The sequence below is a fragment of the Rhipicephalus sanguineus genome, chromosome 5, assembly GCF_013339695.2.
Source record: "Rhipicephalus sanguineus isolate Rsan-2018 chromosome 5, BIME_Rsan_1.4, whole genome shotgun sequence".
In the NCBI taxonomy this organism is placed as follows: Eukaryota; Metazoa; Arthropoda; class Arachnida; order Ixodida; family Ixodidae; genus Rhipicephalus; species Rhipicephalus sanguineus.
In genome coordinates this window covers 106,539,991-106,557,210 of record NC_051180.1, presented here as the reverse complement: position 1 = coordinate 106,557,210, position 17,220 = coordinate 106,539,991, and the positions used below count along the sequence as shown (strand labels likewise).

Genomic DNA, 17,220 nt, shown 5'->3' with positions numbered 1-17,220 from the left:
AATAGGATTTTACACGACAAACAACATGAGGCACAGCAAGCTATTTGTCCTGCCTTGTTCAACATGTTCTACAGATTTACGCGCATACTTTTTTTTTCCTATTGCAGGTGCGCCCCGCTGTGTTGCTCGGTCGCGGACAAGCCGGAGACGTATTGCAGGGCACCAGCGCTGCCGCGCGCACCATGATGGACACTTTATCCAACGACCCTGAAGACGGTTCTTTGCAGAAAAAGAAAGTCAAGGTGAGTGGGAAGGAACGCTATTCGTTGCGGTCGCTGCCAACTGCTGCCGTCCCCGCACAGCCAATGCCTCTGTGTGATTATCGGGAACTCTGTGATTATCGAAAATAATGTGATTATCGGGAATTCTAATAAATCAAATCAAATCAAACGTGCAAATGATAGTATTTTGATGATCGGGAAACGTGCGCCACGGTGGTAAATTGGTTACGGCGCTCGGCTGCCGAGCCGAAAGTCGCAGGTTCGATTCCGGTCATAGAGTTCGCGATTCGATGGAGGCGAGATGCTAGATGCCCGTGTACTGCGCGATGTCAGCTCGCGTTAAAGAATACCAGAAGGGCCAAATTTCCGGAGCCCTCCACTACGGCGTACGGTGCCTCATAATCAGATCGTGGTTCTGGCTCGTAAAACCCCACAAATTATTATGTTCAGAGACGCAGGTAACTAAACAGGGCTTCACGAGCAAAAGCCGACGACAGCTCATATATTAAACTCGGGAGGAGAAGTACGACTCCCGTTAGCGTTTTTTTTTTCTCGTTTCGTGTAACTTCTGTCATAGCTTGCGTAGCTCGGTTACCAGTCACTGTGTTCCTTCATTACGACTATTGTAGCAGCTTCGATAAGTAAGCAGCAGCACTGTTCTTTATTTTTGCATTCATCAGCGTGTTCATACGACGTCAGCAAATTTTGCTTCGTGACATAATATTAGTATTATATACTCCAAACCACCATTTTGAGACAAACATTATCGTTAAAAACACGTTAAAAGACACACACATATATATATATATATATATATATATATATATATATATATATATATATATATATATATATATATATATATATATATATATATATATATATATATATATAGTTTCTAGAGCTGTGAACTTTTCCAATTGTCATCGTGTTATGTACGAGAAGTGTTTGAAAGAGCATGCACCAGGTGCCTAACTTTCTCATTTTCCTTGCGAAGGTAAAAGGGGGGCGAGGGGGAGGGGAGCTGATAGCGCTGTGTGTTGACAGAGGCACACAAAATGAATCGTTGTTGTATCGAAATTTCAAGTTCACATGCGCAACAGAGGTAAACTTCATGTCCATAACAAATTCAAGCGGAAATTTCGGGGACAATATGGTTCTCGATGTACCAGGTGCCTCTGGAATGTACGACATAGAATTTATGTACCGTGCCGTCTCTTCTGAAAGGGTGTACGAGTGTATTGGTAAAAGGGCGGTCACGGCAAAGGTTATACTATAATGGAAGTCATTCCTGTTCACTGATATCCTAACAATGCACGACCGCTTGCCTCATTAGGCAATATCTGCGCACTCTCGCTCACTCAGCGCACATTTAATCGCGATCTCAATTACCGTTATCAGTCTGCTCGCCCTCTTTATTATCGGTAGTTTGTGCGAGCTTGTGGACGAGTGTATAACATACAAACTTGTGTTTCATGTTTCTACGCAGCATTTTTACTTTTTTTATGAAAGGAGAAAGGATTGAAAGACATGGTTACGAAAGATATAGCTGGAGCTTGGAAGAACGGCCCTTTGCAATCTCCTAAAATTTGTCAAATTTTACGTAACTCAGTCTTTAATCGTTACTCATTGTACTCGTGTCCATCCAAGTTACGGTAATATCACTATTTTGAGCTCTTTGCATTCCCCCACTGATCAGACCCATTCATTTCCCACGCTCAGTTGTCTTAAACCATATTAACGCTTTGTTCACCAGGTGGCGTTATTGACAGCAGCTATAGTGCGTGTTTGAATCTATAATCGATTGTCTTAAGTTCAATTAGTTGATTATCAAAATGTGCGTACATAACTGAACTGATAGCCAACACTTGTTGCGAGTCGGAAACACACCGAATAGACCAAGTAAAAAGTCGTACAGAGAGAAATTGAGATCAACGAAGTTTACAACATTCGTACTTATCGCTCAAAGTCTCGTTAGTTCTTTTTCAAAGACACATCGTCTCCCGACGCGTCACGCTCGTTACAGGTTGCGTCAGCGCCTGCATTTGCGTTCGGAACGTGATCTTACGCCCGCACGCCGTGCCGCCGCCACCCCCCCCCCTCTCCCACTTCTTGTCTTCCGATGGTCATGCCTATACTTCTCATTACCATTCACCCCCAATGTCCGAGCCCTGCTCGCGCACGTGACTATCGGTGTGTCGCACGACGTCTCGTCAAAGCCGGCCCGGTACCGGCGAGCGAGCGCGAGGAGTGCGGCAGCCATAGTGCAAGCAGCACCACAGATCTCACGTACGCACTCGACTCCATTCTGGGCCGTGACGCGAGCGCTCTGCGCATCGGTGACTTCGCGCACCACTTGGTCGCCGGGTGTACGCGGGCGTTGCGCTCAGGTGCTGGCGTGAGCAGCGCGAGCTAGAGGACTTGACCCAATTTGAAGCGAAAGCAGCGCCTGCCGTCGAGCCAGCGGGCGCCCGAGGTCAGCCGTGCTCTGGCCCGATCCGATGACAGCGCAGCGCTCTCCTCCGCCCCTCCCCCCCCCCCCCCCCTACTCGCGTTGTTTACCGTGGTAAGCAATGGGGCGCCGCCGCCGTGGAGTGTCGAAGGTGATGCCTTGTCATGCGGGGCTGCGTCCACAGACCAACGAGAGAAAGGGAGGATACCGTTGTAGCGGTGGCCCAATGTAACATCGTCCACCTGCAAAGCGAGAGGCACTGCGTTCGATTCTCAGTGCCGCCGGGCACCTACCCGTTTTTCTAACGGAGAGAGAGGCACCGCGATCAGGTGTGCTCGGTATTGTGCGGATATGACACTCTCCTTTCCTATCTCTTCTATTTCCTTCCTCTCCTTCCTTCCTTCCTTCCTTGCACAACGTTGCACCGCGCTCCCTTATGTGTTGTAAAAAATAGCATCACCTCAAACACTGTCTACAGTATCGAGTGACAAGCATCGTAGAGACACTGCATATAACAGAAGGTACCTTCAAAAAATGAAGTCGAAATTTATTTGTATTGAACTGCGGGGTTTAACAACGCGAATCTGTTCAACGGATTGTGAGAGGCGTCGACAATGAGAGGGATCCGGATTAGTTTCGAACACCTGGTGTTCTTTAACGTACACCTCGTAATCTAAGTGCGCGAAATTTGTTCGTTTTGGCCGCATCAAAACTACGACTCAGTTTTACTTAACAGATTTAGCTCGTTAACGAGACTGAGAAAGCCCAACTGAAAGGCGAAAAAAGAAATTGCGCGACAATTGAGCATGATCAACACGTGGGGTAGCATTTACGTGCTTCCTCCTTCCCACAACTGACGCATCTCATCGCGTCCAAGGATATAACAAAAAAAATAGAAAAAAAAACACAGAACTCCATTCTGTTCGCAGTCAAAACAGGAAGTAAACAGAGAACAGAGGCACCCTGAAGTGCGCCTCCCAATCTTGTTGACATGATTTTATTTATTTTTTTAATATTTATATATTGAAACATGGAAAAATAGGCTAGGTTATAGCCGGCTATCCCAACATCATGGTATTGATATTGCGCTATATGGCGAACACACGGGTTGCTTGCCGAGGCATTTCAACCACCAGGGTGTCGATGCGTGAGCTGTTGATACGTTCGATTGTCGAAAAACGCACCGATGCGATTCGAACGGAAAGAGTCATTGCATTGGCTGCCGACATTCACTGATAATACATTTGTTAAGCGGTTTATTGGACGGGACTCGGCGACAATTCGCTATGGCGACAGTCAGGGCAAGAGCACGGGCTCCGAGAGCGAGCGGCGTTTATAAGAGGACGACCCACTAGGAGCCGCTGGAGAACGCAACCGTTAAACAGTACGAATTGCTTCGCCACAATTACCCCGGGTACGAAGAGGGAGCCGTCCGGCGACCTAACAGCTCGTCACTATATGAGTGGGTCATAGTAGGCCTTGAGGCGCTCCACGTTGACTATGTCGCGCCCTCGACGGCGCATGTCCGAAGCTGGTTTGATGGGTTCGATCAAGTAGTTGACCGGGGATGTGCGCTCGACGACCCGGTATGGGCCTTCGTATTTCGGCAGCAGTTTTGAAGAGAGGCCACTTGCAGTGGTAGGGACCGAGAGCCATACGAGCGCTCCAGGGAGGAACGTAGGCTCAGAAGTGGTGGTGCCACCGCGAATGCTCTTCTGCAGCTCTTGTTCCTGCGTCGTAAATGTCTTGGCAAGCTCGCGACATTCTTCAGCAAGCCTGGCTGTGTCAGAAATAGGCGCACACTCAGATGGATCCGGCTTGTATGGAAGTATCGTGTCGATGGTGTGCGACGGGTGCCTTCCGTACAGTAAGAAGAAGGGTGAAAAACCGGTAGTGCTCTGAGGGGCGGTATTATAGGCGTAGGTGACGAAGGGCAGAATGGCATCCCAATTGGTGTGATCGGCGGCGACGTACATTGACAGCATGTCGCCGAGCGTGCGGTTAAAGCGTTCGGTTAGGCCATTCGTCTGCGGGTGGTAAGCAGTAGTTTTGCGGTGAACAGCATGGCACTCTTTCAGAATGGCTTCCACGACTTCTGATAAGAAGACACGGCCTCGATCGCTGAGAAGCTCTTGGGGTGGACCGTGACGCAGTATGAATCTGTGTAGTAAGAAGGAGGCAACATCGCGCGCTGTAGCCGCTGGGAGGGCGGCGGTTTCGGCGTATCGCGTTAGATAGTCAACAGCGACGATGGCCCAGCGGTTACCAGCCGAAGTCAGAGGAAGTGGTCCATACAAATCGATGCCCACGCGCCCAAACGGACGGTTAGGGCAAGGTAATGGTTGTAGACCTGCTGGCGACACGTGCGTTGCAGGTTTTCGGCGTTGGCAATCGAGGCAGGAGCGAACGACCTTCTGCACGTAGCGGTACATCCCACGCCAGAAGTATCGTTGTTGAATGCGGTGGTAAGTTTTGGATACCCCAGAGTGCGCGCATTGCGGGTCGGAGTGGAAGGCTTCGCATATTTGAGAACGCAGACTGCGGGGTATCACTAGTAGCCACTGGCGGGCGTCGGCGTTGTAATTCCGTCGGTGCAGGAGGTCGTCACGAACGGCGAAATGGTGGGCTTGACGACGCAACGCGCGAGTGGATGGTGTTGCCGACGGATCCGCCAGCAAGTCGATCAGCGACGTGATCCATTTATCCTTGCGCTGTTCGGTAGCGATGGTGTGAACGTTGATTGAAGCAACAGCCATGTGAGGTACTGAGCAGGGGGCATTGTCGCCAGGCAAGGGGGAGCGCGAGAGGGCGTCGGCGTCAGCTTGCTGGCGTCCGTTGCGGTACAGCACGCGGATGTCGTAGTCCTGCAGGCGAAGTGCCCAGCGCGCGAGTCGGCCTGAGGGATCCTTCAATGACGACAGCCAGCATAGTGCATGATGGTCGGTGACGACATCAAATGGGCGACCATACAAATAAGGTCGAAACTTTGTAAGGGCCCATATGATCGCCAGGCACTCTTTTTCCGTGACTGAGTAATTCGTCTCGCCTCTGGTAAGCGTACGGCTTGCGTATGCCACGACGTATTCGGGGAACCCTGGTTTGCGCTGCGCAAGGACAGCGCCGAGGCCTACACCGCTGGCGTCCGTGTGTACCTCCGTTGGGGCCGTAGGATCGTAGTGGCGGAGTATGGGAGGAGACGTCAACAAACGACGGAGCTTTGCGAACGCGTAGTCACACTCGGACGACCACGAATCTAGGGGTCCGTTACTTCCAAGGAGCTTCGTCAGCGGCGATATGATGGTGGCAAAGTTTCGTATGAAGCGTCGAAAGTACGAACACAGTCCTACGAAACTGCGCAGTTCTTTTACGGACGTAGGTTTGGGAAATTCGGCCACGGCCCGAAGCTTGGCCGGATCGGGAAGGATTCCGTTCTTGGACACGACGTAGCCGAGGATTGTCAGCTGCCGTGCTGCAAATCGGCACTTCTTCAGATTCAGTTGGAGGCCGGCGTTGCGCAAACGCGTCAAAACATGCCGCAGACGTTGGAGATGCGTGGAGAAGTCCGGAGCGAAAACCACGACGTCGTCCAGGTAACACAAGCACGTGTGCCATTTCAAGTTGCGCAGAACGGTGTCCATCATGCGCTCGAAGGTCGCGGGCGCATTACACAGACCAAACGGCATGACGTTGAACTCGTACAAGCCGTCAGGCGTGACAAAGGCTGTCTTCGGTCGAGCGTCATCCGCCATGGGTACTTGCCAGTACCCCGAGCGCAAATCAAGAGACGAAAAGAATTCGGCTCCTTGCAGGCTGTCAATTGCGTCGTCGATTCGCGGCAGCGGATAAACATCCTTGCGAGTGATCTTGTTGAGCCGTCGGTAGTCCACACAGAACAGCACGGAACCGTCCTTCTTCGCAACGAGAACAACGGGAGACGCCCATGGGCTGTCCGAGGGCCGAATAACGTCGCGTCGAACCATATCGTCGACTTGCTCATTAATGACCCGCCGTTCTGCGGGAGACACGCGATATGGACGTTGCCGCAGTGGTGGCTGGGCGCCGGTGTCGATGCGATGGGTAACAGCGGAAGTGCGGCCGAGAGAAGTTTGCCCGACATCGAAAGAAGAACGAAATTCTTCCAGCAGGCACAGAAGTTGGGAACGCTGGACCGATGTGAGGTCGTCCGCAATGGAGGACCTAAACACATCAGCAGGTGACGAATCGGACGCGGAAACAGCACTGAGCGTACCAGAACTGGGACAGTGCGTGTCATCGGGTGCGTCCATAACTTGGGCGTCTTCAAGGGGCTCCACTCTGCCAAGACATTCCCCTCGCACCAACGTAACAATGTATGGAGATGGGTTGTGAACAAAAATAGCGGTAATGCCCTGAGTGACCTGGACGGTCGCGAAAGGTACCAGCAAGCCTCTCCTTGTGCAAACATGGTCCGATGGCGAAATGAGTGCAATGGTGTCGGAGAGACCGGCGCAGTCGACTGACACAGCCGTCGACGAGTTTGGAGGCACTTTGGTATCGTCTTTGACGAGGATCTTGCTCGATACCGATGAAGTGTCTGCCGGCGTCAGATCTGAGAACGGGGAGAGTTCGATTTCGGCTTGTGCGCAATGAATTACGGCGTCGTGGCGGGAGAGAAAATCCCATCCCAGGATGACGTCGTGAGAGCATGCAGCAATTATAATGAACTCGACATCGTACAGAACGTCCTGAATGACGACGCGAGCTGTGCATATTGCTGTAGGATGAATACTCTGGGAGGTGGCTGTACGGAGAGACATCCCAGAAAGTGGCGTCCTCACTTTTCGTAGTAATCGGCTCAATTTTCGGTCCATAACGGATACGGCGGCTCCATTGTCGACAAGGGCAGATACGGGAACACCGTCGACAAACACGTCTATCACGTTCGATGGGCTTCGCTGAGGGCTTTCGCAGTTCGATAGCGTCGCAGCCCTTGCCTCCTGGACTGCGACGACTAGTTTTCCTGGTCGCGTGCGACCGGACGTGGGCGCATCGGCGACAGTGAGCGACGTCGTGGAGACGGAGAGCGCCGAGTAGATGGAGCCTGGCGTGACGTCGGCGACAGAGGCGTAGGTAGGGCGTAAAATGTGCGGTTTGACTGGCTGGTGGCGGGCGACACGACTTGAGGCGGCTGGACGCGATTGCAATAACGCGCCACGTGGCCGGCGTAACCGCATGCGAAGCATATGGGGCGGTTGTCAGGTGTGCGCCATCGGTTTGCTGGAGCAGGGCCCGCCCATGGCGCAGGACGTGATTGACGGGGTGGCGACTGGTATGGCTGCATCGTTGGCTGCAGTCGTGGCCTCTGCATGACGTCGGCGTAGGTAGCCGGCACAGCCGCTTCGAAGGACTGATGTCTAGCGGCGGCTTCGGCGTAACTGTGTGGGGCAGCCGTAGGTATTACTGGGGACGTCCTGGCGACAACTTGGGCGTAACTGAGTGGTGCAGGAGCTGGATGGTGCTGGTGGTACTCAGGCATGACCTCCGCGATTTCCTGCTCAATCGCTCGACGGAGGGGAGGGAGAAGGGTAGTTGACGGCTGTTGAACGTACTGTGGTTGAGCAAAGTCCAGCAGAGAGAACTGGCGCGCAATTTCCTCGCGCACGAATGACTTCACCTCTGCGAGCAAGACGGAGTGGTCGGATATGGTCGACAAGCCAGCGAGCTCGGCGTCGCGGGATGGAGAGCGACGGGTCATCGACCGCTGCCGGCGCAGCTCCTCGTAGCCCTGGCAGAACGTGATGACCTCGGCCACTGTGCTGGGGTTTTTGGCGAGCAGCATCGTGAAGGCATCGTCGTCGATGCCTTTCATAATGTGCCTCATCTTGTCAGATTCCGACATGGTCGCGTCGGCTTTCTTACACAAATCGAGGATGTCTTCAATGTAGCTGGTAAAGGTTTCACCGGCCTGCTGAGCTCGTTCTCGCAAACGCTGTTCGGCCTGCAGCTTACGAACGGCAGGGCGGCCAAACACGTTGACGATGGCGGTCTTGAAGTCGGACCACGTCGTAAAATCGGATACGTGGTTGTTGTACCACAGGCCGGCCACACCCGCGAGGTAGAAAACCAAGTTGGTCAATTTTCCCGCCTCGTCCCATTTATTGGGGACACTCACGCGTTCATAGATCGCGAGCCAGTCCTCCACGTCGGTCCCATCTGCGCCAGTGAAGACTGGGGGATCGCGGATACGAGAGACACCGGGACATGAGGTCGGTGTACGCCGAGGCGTCTGCTGGGCGGCGTCTTGAGGCATGGTAGCTGGTAGGGTACGGGATCGAAGCTCCAGAGGCATCGAATGGGAGCACAGCACTCTCCACCAATTTGTTAAGCGGTTTATTGGACGGGACTCGGCGACAATTCGCTATGGCGACAGTCAGGTCAAGAGCACGGGCTCCGAGAGCGAGCGGCGTTTATAAGAGGACGACCCACTAGGAGCCGCTGGAGAACGCAACCGTTAAACAGTACGAATTGCTTCGCCACACAGTTTATACATTGGATTCATCTTGCAAGTTTCTCTCATTCATCTGGGTTTTTTTTTCTTTCTTTTTGTCAAGAAATGTAGTATCGACAGAAAAGTTTCCGTACTCATTACCGCACTCTAAGAAAACAAAGTATGTGTTGCTCTCTCTGGCGAGTCGTGACTTGCCATGCGTATGACTCATATTAGAGAGACACGTCAACTCTCTTTTTGGTCCCGCGACTCTCCAGCGAGAGTATAACTGGTATAACGATCTCCAAAGAGAGTTCACGCGTCTCTTTGAAGAGAGTCATATACGTGGAAAGTCAGGACACATAAAAAAAGAGTCAAATGACTCTCTTTTCCATCTTCTTTTTTTTAGGGTGCGGACAGTTCAAACGGTGTTCGGGCGGGCAGAAGCAAGCCTAATTGCGCTTGCATTCTAAGAGCTTGATGAAGTCGAGTTCGTACAGCGCCTCCTCCACTTGCACTCGTACATTAAACGAGAATGAGGAGGATGTCCTTATTTATAAATAAAACGACGAAATGCAGGTACCGCACACAAAAACGACATATAGGCAGGATAGTCACATGGCGGAGACCCCTTTTATTACCGTCAACGTTCTCAAAACAGAATCATATGCAATGTGACAAATGGTCGTATGTTTCTTTAAAAAAAATGAACGAGAATGGGGAACTGATCGAGTTGCATTTTACTTTGTTATACCATGTGAGGGATACAGATAATGAAGCCAAGGAAAGCATAAGGAGCATTATCTGTAGTTTTTAATTGAACCATAGTAATTACACCAGAAGTCGGACCGTCACCCATGTACCTGGAACGCATTGTGCTAGCCAAAAAGAACGTTATTCGCATTTAAAAATGACGGCATAATATTTGGCCTGTATAGATAAGACGGTAGCGTTGATAACCGTCAGTGCAACAAATCTGTTATTGGGGTACAGGATTTTAGAAGCTAGTGTGTGAGAGCGACGTGTTCTAAGATGCAAAATATGCACGTTTTGACATAAGTACGTAAGCCCTTGTTATGTATGCAGGTGACGCGAGTTTGCATGGAGCATATACATACAAGAGCGATGCACAGAGTATTAGGCCTATGCTCCTGCAAGGTCTCTGTAGAGAAGCTTGCGAAGCACCGATCCTTCTCAGGCATCACAGCGCCACACATATAGACCCGCGCATGTCTCGATCCATTTCGAGTCCTTCACGACTGGGCGCGTGTCACTGCTGTAACGATATACTATAGGTCCGTCAAATTTGTAGAGGTGGTTTCGCAAAGCGGCGCGTCGCTCTTATATGTTCGGCGCCCAGCCTAGCGCTTAGTGCGCGCTCCGGGCCCAAGTCACGATCGCGCTGAGCTTGCCTTTGTTTATCCTATTCTGGCGACTTTTCTCCTGGAAGGTTTACGAACTCGCTAAGTGAACGCGCGCGTGCGCTGCGATTTCTAGGAAACGGTAACGCTCGGCGCACCGACTATACCATCTGGTTTCGCCTTGGAGCTTTTGTTCCTGAGAAGCGACGTGTGTGTTATTTTTTAACTGTAATAAGCGTTGCATTCTGCAGAACTACGATCAGGCATATCTAAGGCAGGCTATTATAGAGGCTTATTAAGTTGGCAATCGACGGCTTCTTCGAAAGCGGGATATGCTCTATTGGGCCTCAAAGGCGACTTAATCTTGCGTGAATATAAGAAGTCCTGGGGCTTTTTCACGGAGGAGCGGATACTGTAACTAAGAAGCAGTGATCTGTCGCGAGTCCCAGCCAGCGAAAAGTTACACAAGTATGCTGCATGTATTGTGCGCCAGCTGGTATGCGTCATGCCACTTTGGGAAAATGTTAGAATGTGCAAAAGACGTCGCTGTTAACAACTGCGGATGTTATGTGGCGGTTTGCAGCGTGGCTGTTCTTTTTTTTCCTGTGTCAATGCCTTTCTTTGAGTGCGCTGTCCTTTCTTTGCAGCGTTAATAACGTCATTGTACTAAGTCGCCATGCTGTCTATTCTATTGACGCAAAAAAAAGATACATTTCTTAATCTCCCCGTGCACTCGCTTGTCGCTCGCGTGATTTCGACAGTCGATAAGAACATATTTGAGAGGCCAAGTTAAAAAGAAGACAGATAAAAAAGTCTCACCACAGCAATTTCTCAAGAATTTTCCCTCGCTAATGCGCCCAAAGTTTCTGAGAAAAAAATATCTTAACATCTGACGTCGCACTGACGTATAACAGCAGGCGTTTTTCCTTCGTCAGGTAAACAATTAGAACGTCTTAATTACCCTTATTTTCACCGCCTTAATGAGAGCCTGTGTTCGCAAAAAAAAAAAAAATTGGGGGACGCTTAAGCTTCGCCTTTAAGAGTTGAACGCGATAGCGATATCCTGCCCCTAGTGCGCACTTTGAACACTACGAGTGTTTAACAGAATGCGCGCACTGAGATGTGTGCCTCATGTAATGGGTAGCATGCTTTAAACCAGGGGCAGTTATGCGCGAGAAACGTTTTCGAAGTTGCGATGCACCCACTACGTGGTCTTAAGGTAATACGCGCAGTAATGCGTGTGCCTTCTGTAATGGATGGCTGTCTTTAAACCACCAAGTCGTTATGATATTGACTTGGTGTGACGCCCGATGGCAATGTACGCTTGTACCACGCAATATTACTGCTATATTACATCTCGTACTGTGACACCTGTATACAGGACGCGTATTTTTGGGAAGCATGAAAGTTACTTTCAGTGCAGCTCTAAGCAGAGGCGTGGCTGTGTGGTAGAACACCTGCTTGACACGCAGACGGTCTGGGTTCGATTCTCACTCGGACCCAACATTTTTATTATTTATTTTATTTGCAGCTTTTTCGATTTTTCGGTCACGGACAAGATGATGATTTTTCGCTCACAACCAACGGTGCCGACACCGACGACGGAATTTCTGCGATACGAGCTCTTTAACGCTATCGCGTTAAAAAACGGCCAGTCATGATGCTGTTCCCATTATTGACGAAGCGGACTGCACCTTTGGCAAAGATCACTCGCGAATTGAAACCTTTGTCAATTCTGGCTGAGCTATTTCCCACCACATGAAAAAAAAAATATATGGGTAGATCTCAAGCATTGTGGGAATCAATTTCATGCGAAGCAGTCAGCGAGTAGCAAGCTACACTGGATTTTTTTTTTCTTTGAGGCAAGTTTTACCAGATGGATCAACATCCTTGTGTAAATTGAGTGGTTGGGCACAATCGTGAACTTATCAATAAGGCAGGGCGAGTACACTGGTGTGAGGGTAACTCATGATCCGACGTAACGACGGCACTCACGTTAGAGCAGAGACGTCTGTTTTATGGCCTCCAACACCGCGCACGCTTAGATTAGGTATTATTAGGTTAGGTCGGTTAGATATTATTCGATTCGTATTCGAAACTCTGAATATTCGCACACCCCTAGTTTGAAGCACTGACGTGGCTCTGTGGTAGAATACTTCACTGCCATGCAGAATGCCTGGGTTCGATTCCGGCATGAGTTGTGATTTTTGTTCTTTGCTTCTACAGGGCTATTTCACGCATTTACAACGCCGCCGACGACGGCACAGCATTTTCTGCGATGCGGGCTCCTTCACGCCATCGCGTTAAGATTTCCAAAGTCTTGGTGGCGCACACCCTCATACCAGGGGCAGCGATATGCGGGTATGCGCCACACGTGACTCGTGAAAAGGATATCATGACGTACGCGACATCGAAGTCGCGTTGTTCGTGTAATGGCCTACGAATCGTGTTTGTCATACACTCACCTCCTCCTATGGCAACTTTGGCGCGCCCCAAATTAAGGAGACGACCAGGAGAGTCCCCGGACGTAGGCGGATAGATAGATAGATAGATAGATAGATAGATAGATAGATAGATAGATAGATAGATAGATAGATAGATAGATAGATAGATACGGTCAAAGTGCCTCTGGTTCGCCAAGAAATCCTTCACATTTAAAATAATCTTTTGAAATGGTAGTCTTTAGTATACACTCTTTAATTATAGTTCAGTTCATTGTGTCCTTTTGGTGTCCATTTAAGGAGTGCGACGTTTGTTTGGTTAAAGACCCTAAATAGCGAGTATTTTGCTCTAGTTATTCAACTGTGCCGAAGTGTTCTTAAAATCGTTTCAACAGGGAGGAAGCCCATTGTGCTGAGCTACAGTATCTGAAGCTATGGAAATATGCGCATTCAGATCGGTAGAAAGGGCAAATTGTTAACTCGTGACTAAACATACGCTTGAAATGGTTCCCATAAGGGCGATGCCTGCCGGGAGTCTCAAAGGCTCGGCATTAGAAATATTGTGAGGCCAACCACACCCTACCTCTGTTGAACATTCTGAACCATCATATATGGAGCGCCATATACTCAAATAGCGCGATCTTACGCGGCAAGGTACGGCATTTCGATATGTAATCATCGCTGCACATATAAATGGGCATGCTGCCCACGTGATGACAAACCTCTCAGATATACCGATAACTACGCATGTAGCATCGCTAGTTGTAAGACATTTCAATAGCGACCTAATTAAACGTTCCCAGGAGTAAAATTGAATCAGTTTGCCCAGGTGAACTGGAGACCGTTGACCTTCGGCCCACGAAGTACATGGAATTATATATCTGCAACACTCGAAAGCGTACACACCGATTACAATACAGTCACTAGCTAAATAAAACACTTAATTTAATCTGCACAGTGGTAGTGATAGCTTTTGCACTAAACCAGGTTTTTTTTTTTTCATTTACGATGACGATGATAACTAACGAATTGTTCGGATACATTCAGTAAGCGGATACATAGCGTAGAAAGTTTGTACGAACTCGCGACCTTCGGAAGTATGGGTGAGAGAATCAAGTTCGATGCAATCAAGTCAAAATTCGTATCACTTCCCAGCGTCATAAAATAAATCAATCATGACGCGCTTTCATTGCTTTGTTGTCGCATATCTGATGGCCATCAGCCTAACACCCTAACGTTTCTCCTCCAACCATCGGCGGCTGACTGCAGCCATTGCACTCCGGGAGTGCTGACATGAGTGCGTACGTATACATCATGTCTGCCATCAAGTACCATGAAAGAAATGGCCTGAACTGAGTTCCCTTACTCGTAAGTCCTTTGAGTGACGATGAAGTTTCATTTCTCTTTTTCCTCGTCTGAAGACAAGGCGATAAGTTGCCCCGACGCACAAGCGCCAATAACTGGTTCGCAACATTATGAGGGCGCTAACGCTAACGACGCGGCGCGCAATCGCCTAGTCACGTGGTACTTTTCAAAACCTTGCGCCCTTTCTTTGCCTCCCACAAAAGTTAAAACCATGGGAGCTTTTATCGAGGAAAGAAATTGTTTGGATAAAAGTCACTAAGCATAGGTTCTACAACTTTTCCACTGACGACTGATGATGATGATGAAATAAACTTTTAATTTGCCAAAACAGTGTCCCCGAGCTCTTAAAGGGGTGGTGCCACCAAATTTGTGGTTTGCGCGTTCTTTGCTGTAAGCGTTTCCTATAGCTCCAGGAAGCATGATGCACGCACCAAGATTCATGTATTCTCGCTAAATAATTTAATATCGCGTTTTGATGTGGACAACTTTCGGTTTCGGTTCCTGGGCGCCGAGGTTGGGCAGTGACGTAGAAGTGTCGGAGGCGTGGTCACGTGACCACACAAGGCTGTGACGCACTTAGCCAGGAAGCGATCGAAACTCGGCGAGTGATGTAGCAACCGATGCTTTGCCGGTACTGTAGTGAATTAGAATATATTCTACTTCACTACAGCCGGTACGTACGTTGCGGAAGTGGCGGAGGTCCGGAGGTCACTCACGTTACTACAGCAGATTTAGTGTGACGTCACTACAACTTTCGTTGCCCTTCCTACAGATCTACGTCAGCGTTGGCGCGCTAGCGATGGGTTTCGATCGGGAGAATGGGCATTTAGGTACACTTTGGAAGTGAATTAAAATATATTCTAAACGTCTGCTGTGTCCGACCCTTCGTGTGGAGTGTCCTTGCATACAGAGGAAACCCACAACAGGCTTGTTATAGCTTCGAAATTTGATGGCACCACCCCTTTAAGCTTGGGTTCACTCTAGGTGGGAGGGTCCCTTAGTCCAGGAATCCTCTGGCCGCGATCGGCTGACGACTGCAGTTTAAAGGAAATGTTGTTTAAATAATTATCATTAATTATTTGCATAAGTGCAGGTCAAAAGCACAGTGAACGATATAAGTTGGCTGCATACTCGTAAAGCGCCCGTTAAATATACAAAACATGGCCCTACTTAAGTGAAACAACTTGTACACGTGTACGGTAGATGTTGCCTGCTCCGCCTTGCAGTGTAAACTGTCGGGCGTATACAGTCTAGGTTACTCCTTCTATTAGACGCACCACGGCAGAAATTCGACTAATTAGAGGCTACGAAAGCTATTGTGGAATATTTTATATAAAATGAAGTGGATATACGAATATAATACCCGTTTTCGATATCAGTTCTTGTTTTTATTATTCCCATCTTATCCCACATCTTCACTTTCTTCTGTTCCTCTAGTTAACTTTACCCCAACACGAGATAGCGGGACGTAAGTCATTCGTTTCAGGCCGGACTTATTAACTATAGCGTGATCTTTGGGGCTGGTTGGTAGATCGTAAGAAAAATACAAAACAAGGCACCGGACGAGTAAGGGAGCAGAGGAGAGCGCCCTGTCCATACTCGTCGTGTGTCGTGCTCTTTTATGTTCTTTCCTGTTGACAATTTTCTTATAATCTTTCTCTCTCTCTCACTGTCTCTTCATTATTCCAAACTTCTTCTCCGCTCCCCGTCTACGCAGAAATTCAGGCTGTTCGGCAAGAAAAAAGTCGCAGCCCGCTCAGCTGGACCCCAACTGCCCCCAGTGCAACCCGCACCTTCTGGTCGCCCTCGAGCAGCAGCAGAGGCAGCAACAGCTCTACTTGCAGCAGCAACAGCAGCTGCAGTACCACCAACAGCTACAGCAGCAGCGTCAGCAGCAGATGCTGGCCGAGGCGGCGGCGAGCGGAGTCCGGCAGGAGGCACGGCCGCCGAGCGATGGACGACAGTCCGGGCGCCATTGTCGAGGACTATGGCGACGACGATGACGACGACGAAATCAAGGCGGTCGCATCGTCATCAACACCGCGAGAGGGAGGTGCCTCAGCCGCCGCTGCCGCCGCGGGCGGCGCTCGGGTCGCTTGCGATTGCCACAGGTGCCAACAGGCGCGCTCCGAAAGGCAGCTCACCGTCGAGCTTCTGCCGATGGACACGCAGGTGCCGCTGCAGAACATGATGCAGGACGCTGCCGTCTTGTGCGCCCTACTCTAAGAATAGACACCGCATTCTGCGGTGCTGCCCTCGCTGTTGTCACCCGCGTGCCATGTGTGTGTGTGCCACTGTGTAGTGTAAGAAGGCCCAGTTTTTGTATATCACACTTGTATAAGCGTACGTATACATACACGCCAGTGGTTTCTAACGTGTCTACACCGGGCGCAGTTCCGTTGTTTCGATGTGCAGCAATGTTCGTGCGTGCGTACGGTTGCATCAGTTATATACTGTTTCCCGGTGTTGGCACACACTCTACAAGTATATATACCCCGAGAATGCACAGAAAGTGAGATTTTTTCCCCGCTATATAGAACACAAATGGCGCTTGAAGGTCTAATTGGAGGAAAGACCAATACTACAGGTGCAAACGGCTCTGCGCGCACAGGAATTCATTGATACAATCCTGTATAAAGGAAATGGCCGTGTAAATGTAACACCGGCGGCTAACATTGGCCTTGTTCTGTGGCCGCGAGAGCATGGGAATATAAAACTGTATCGTGTCAGGAAATTATGTTCTAAGTTGTCATGTTCCGCGGCATATCTTCAAGATGCGTAATCTACTTGCACTACTTGCACATACGCCGCGACAGCCGCGCATGCTCTCTAGACTGCTTGCACCAGCACAAGTATACACTCCGTCATACTGAACAAGTAACGTACTGCGCCAAACGAAAGAATGGTCTATCTT

General features: G+C 49.7%; 1 pseudogene; it reads left to right on the top strand.

Moving 5' to 3' along the window:
* LOC119394097 (AF4/FMR2 family member lilli-like) overlaps positions 1–17,220 on the top strand; it is a 44,363-nt pseudogene that overhangs the window by 25,334 nt on the left and 1,809 nt on the right.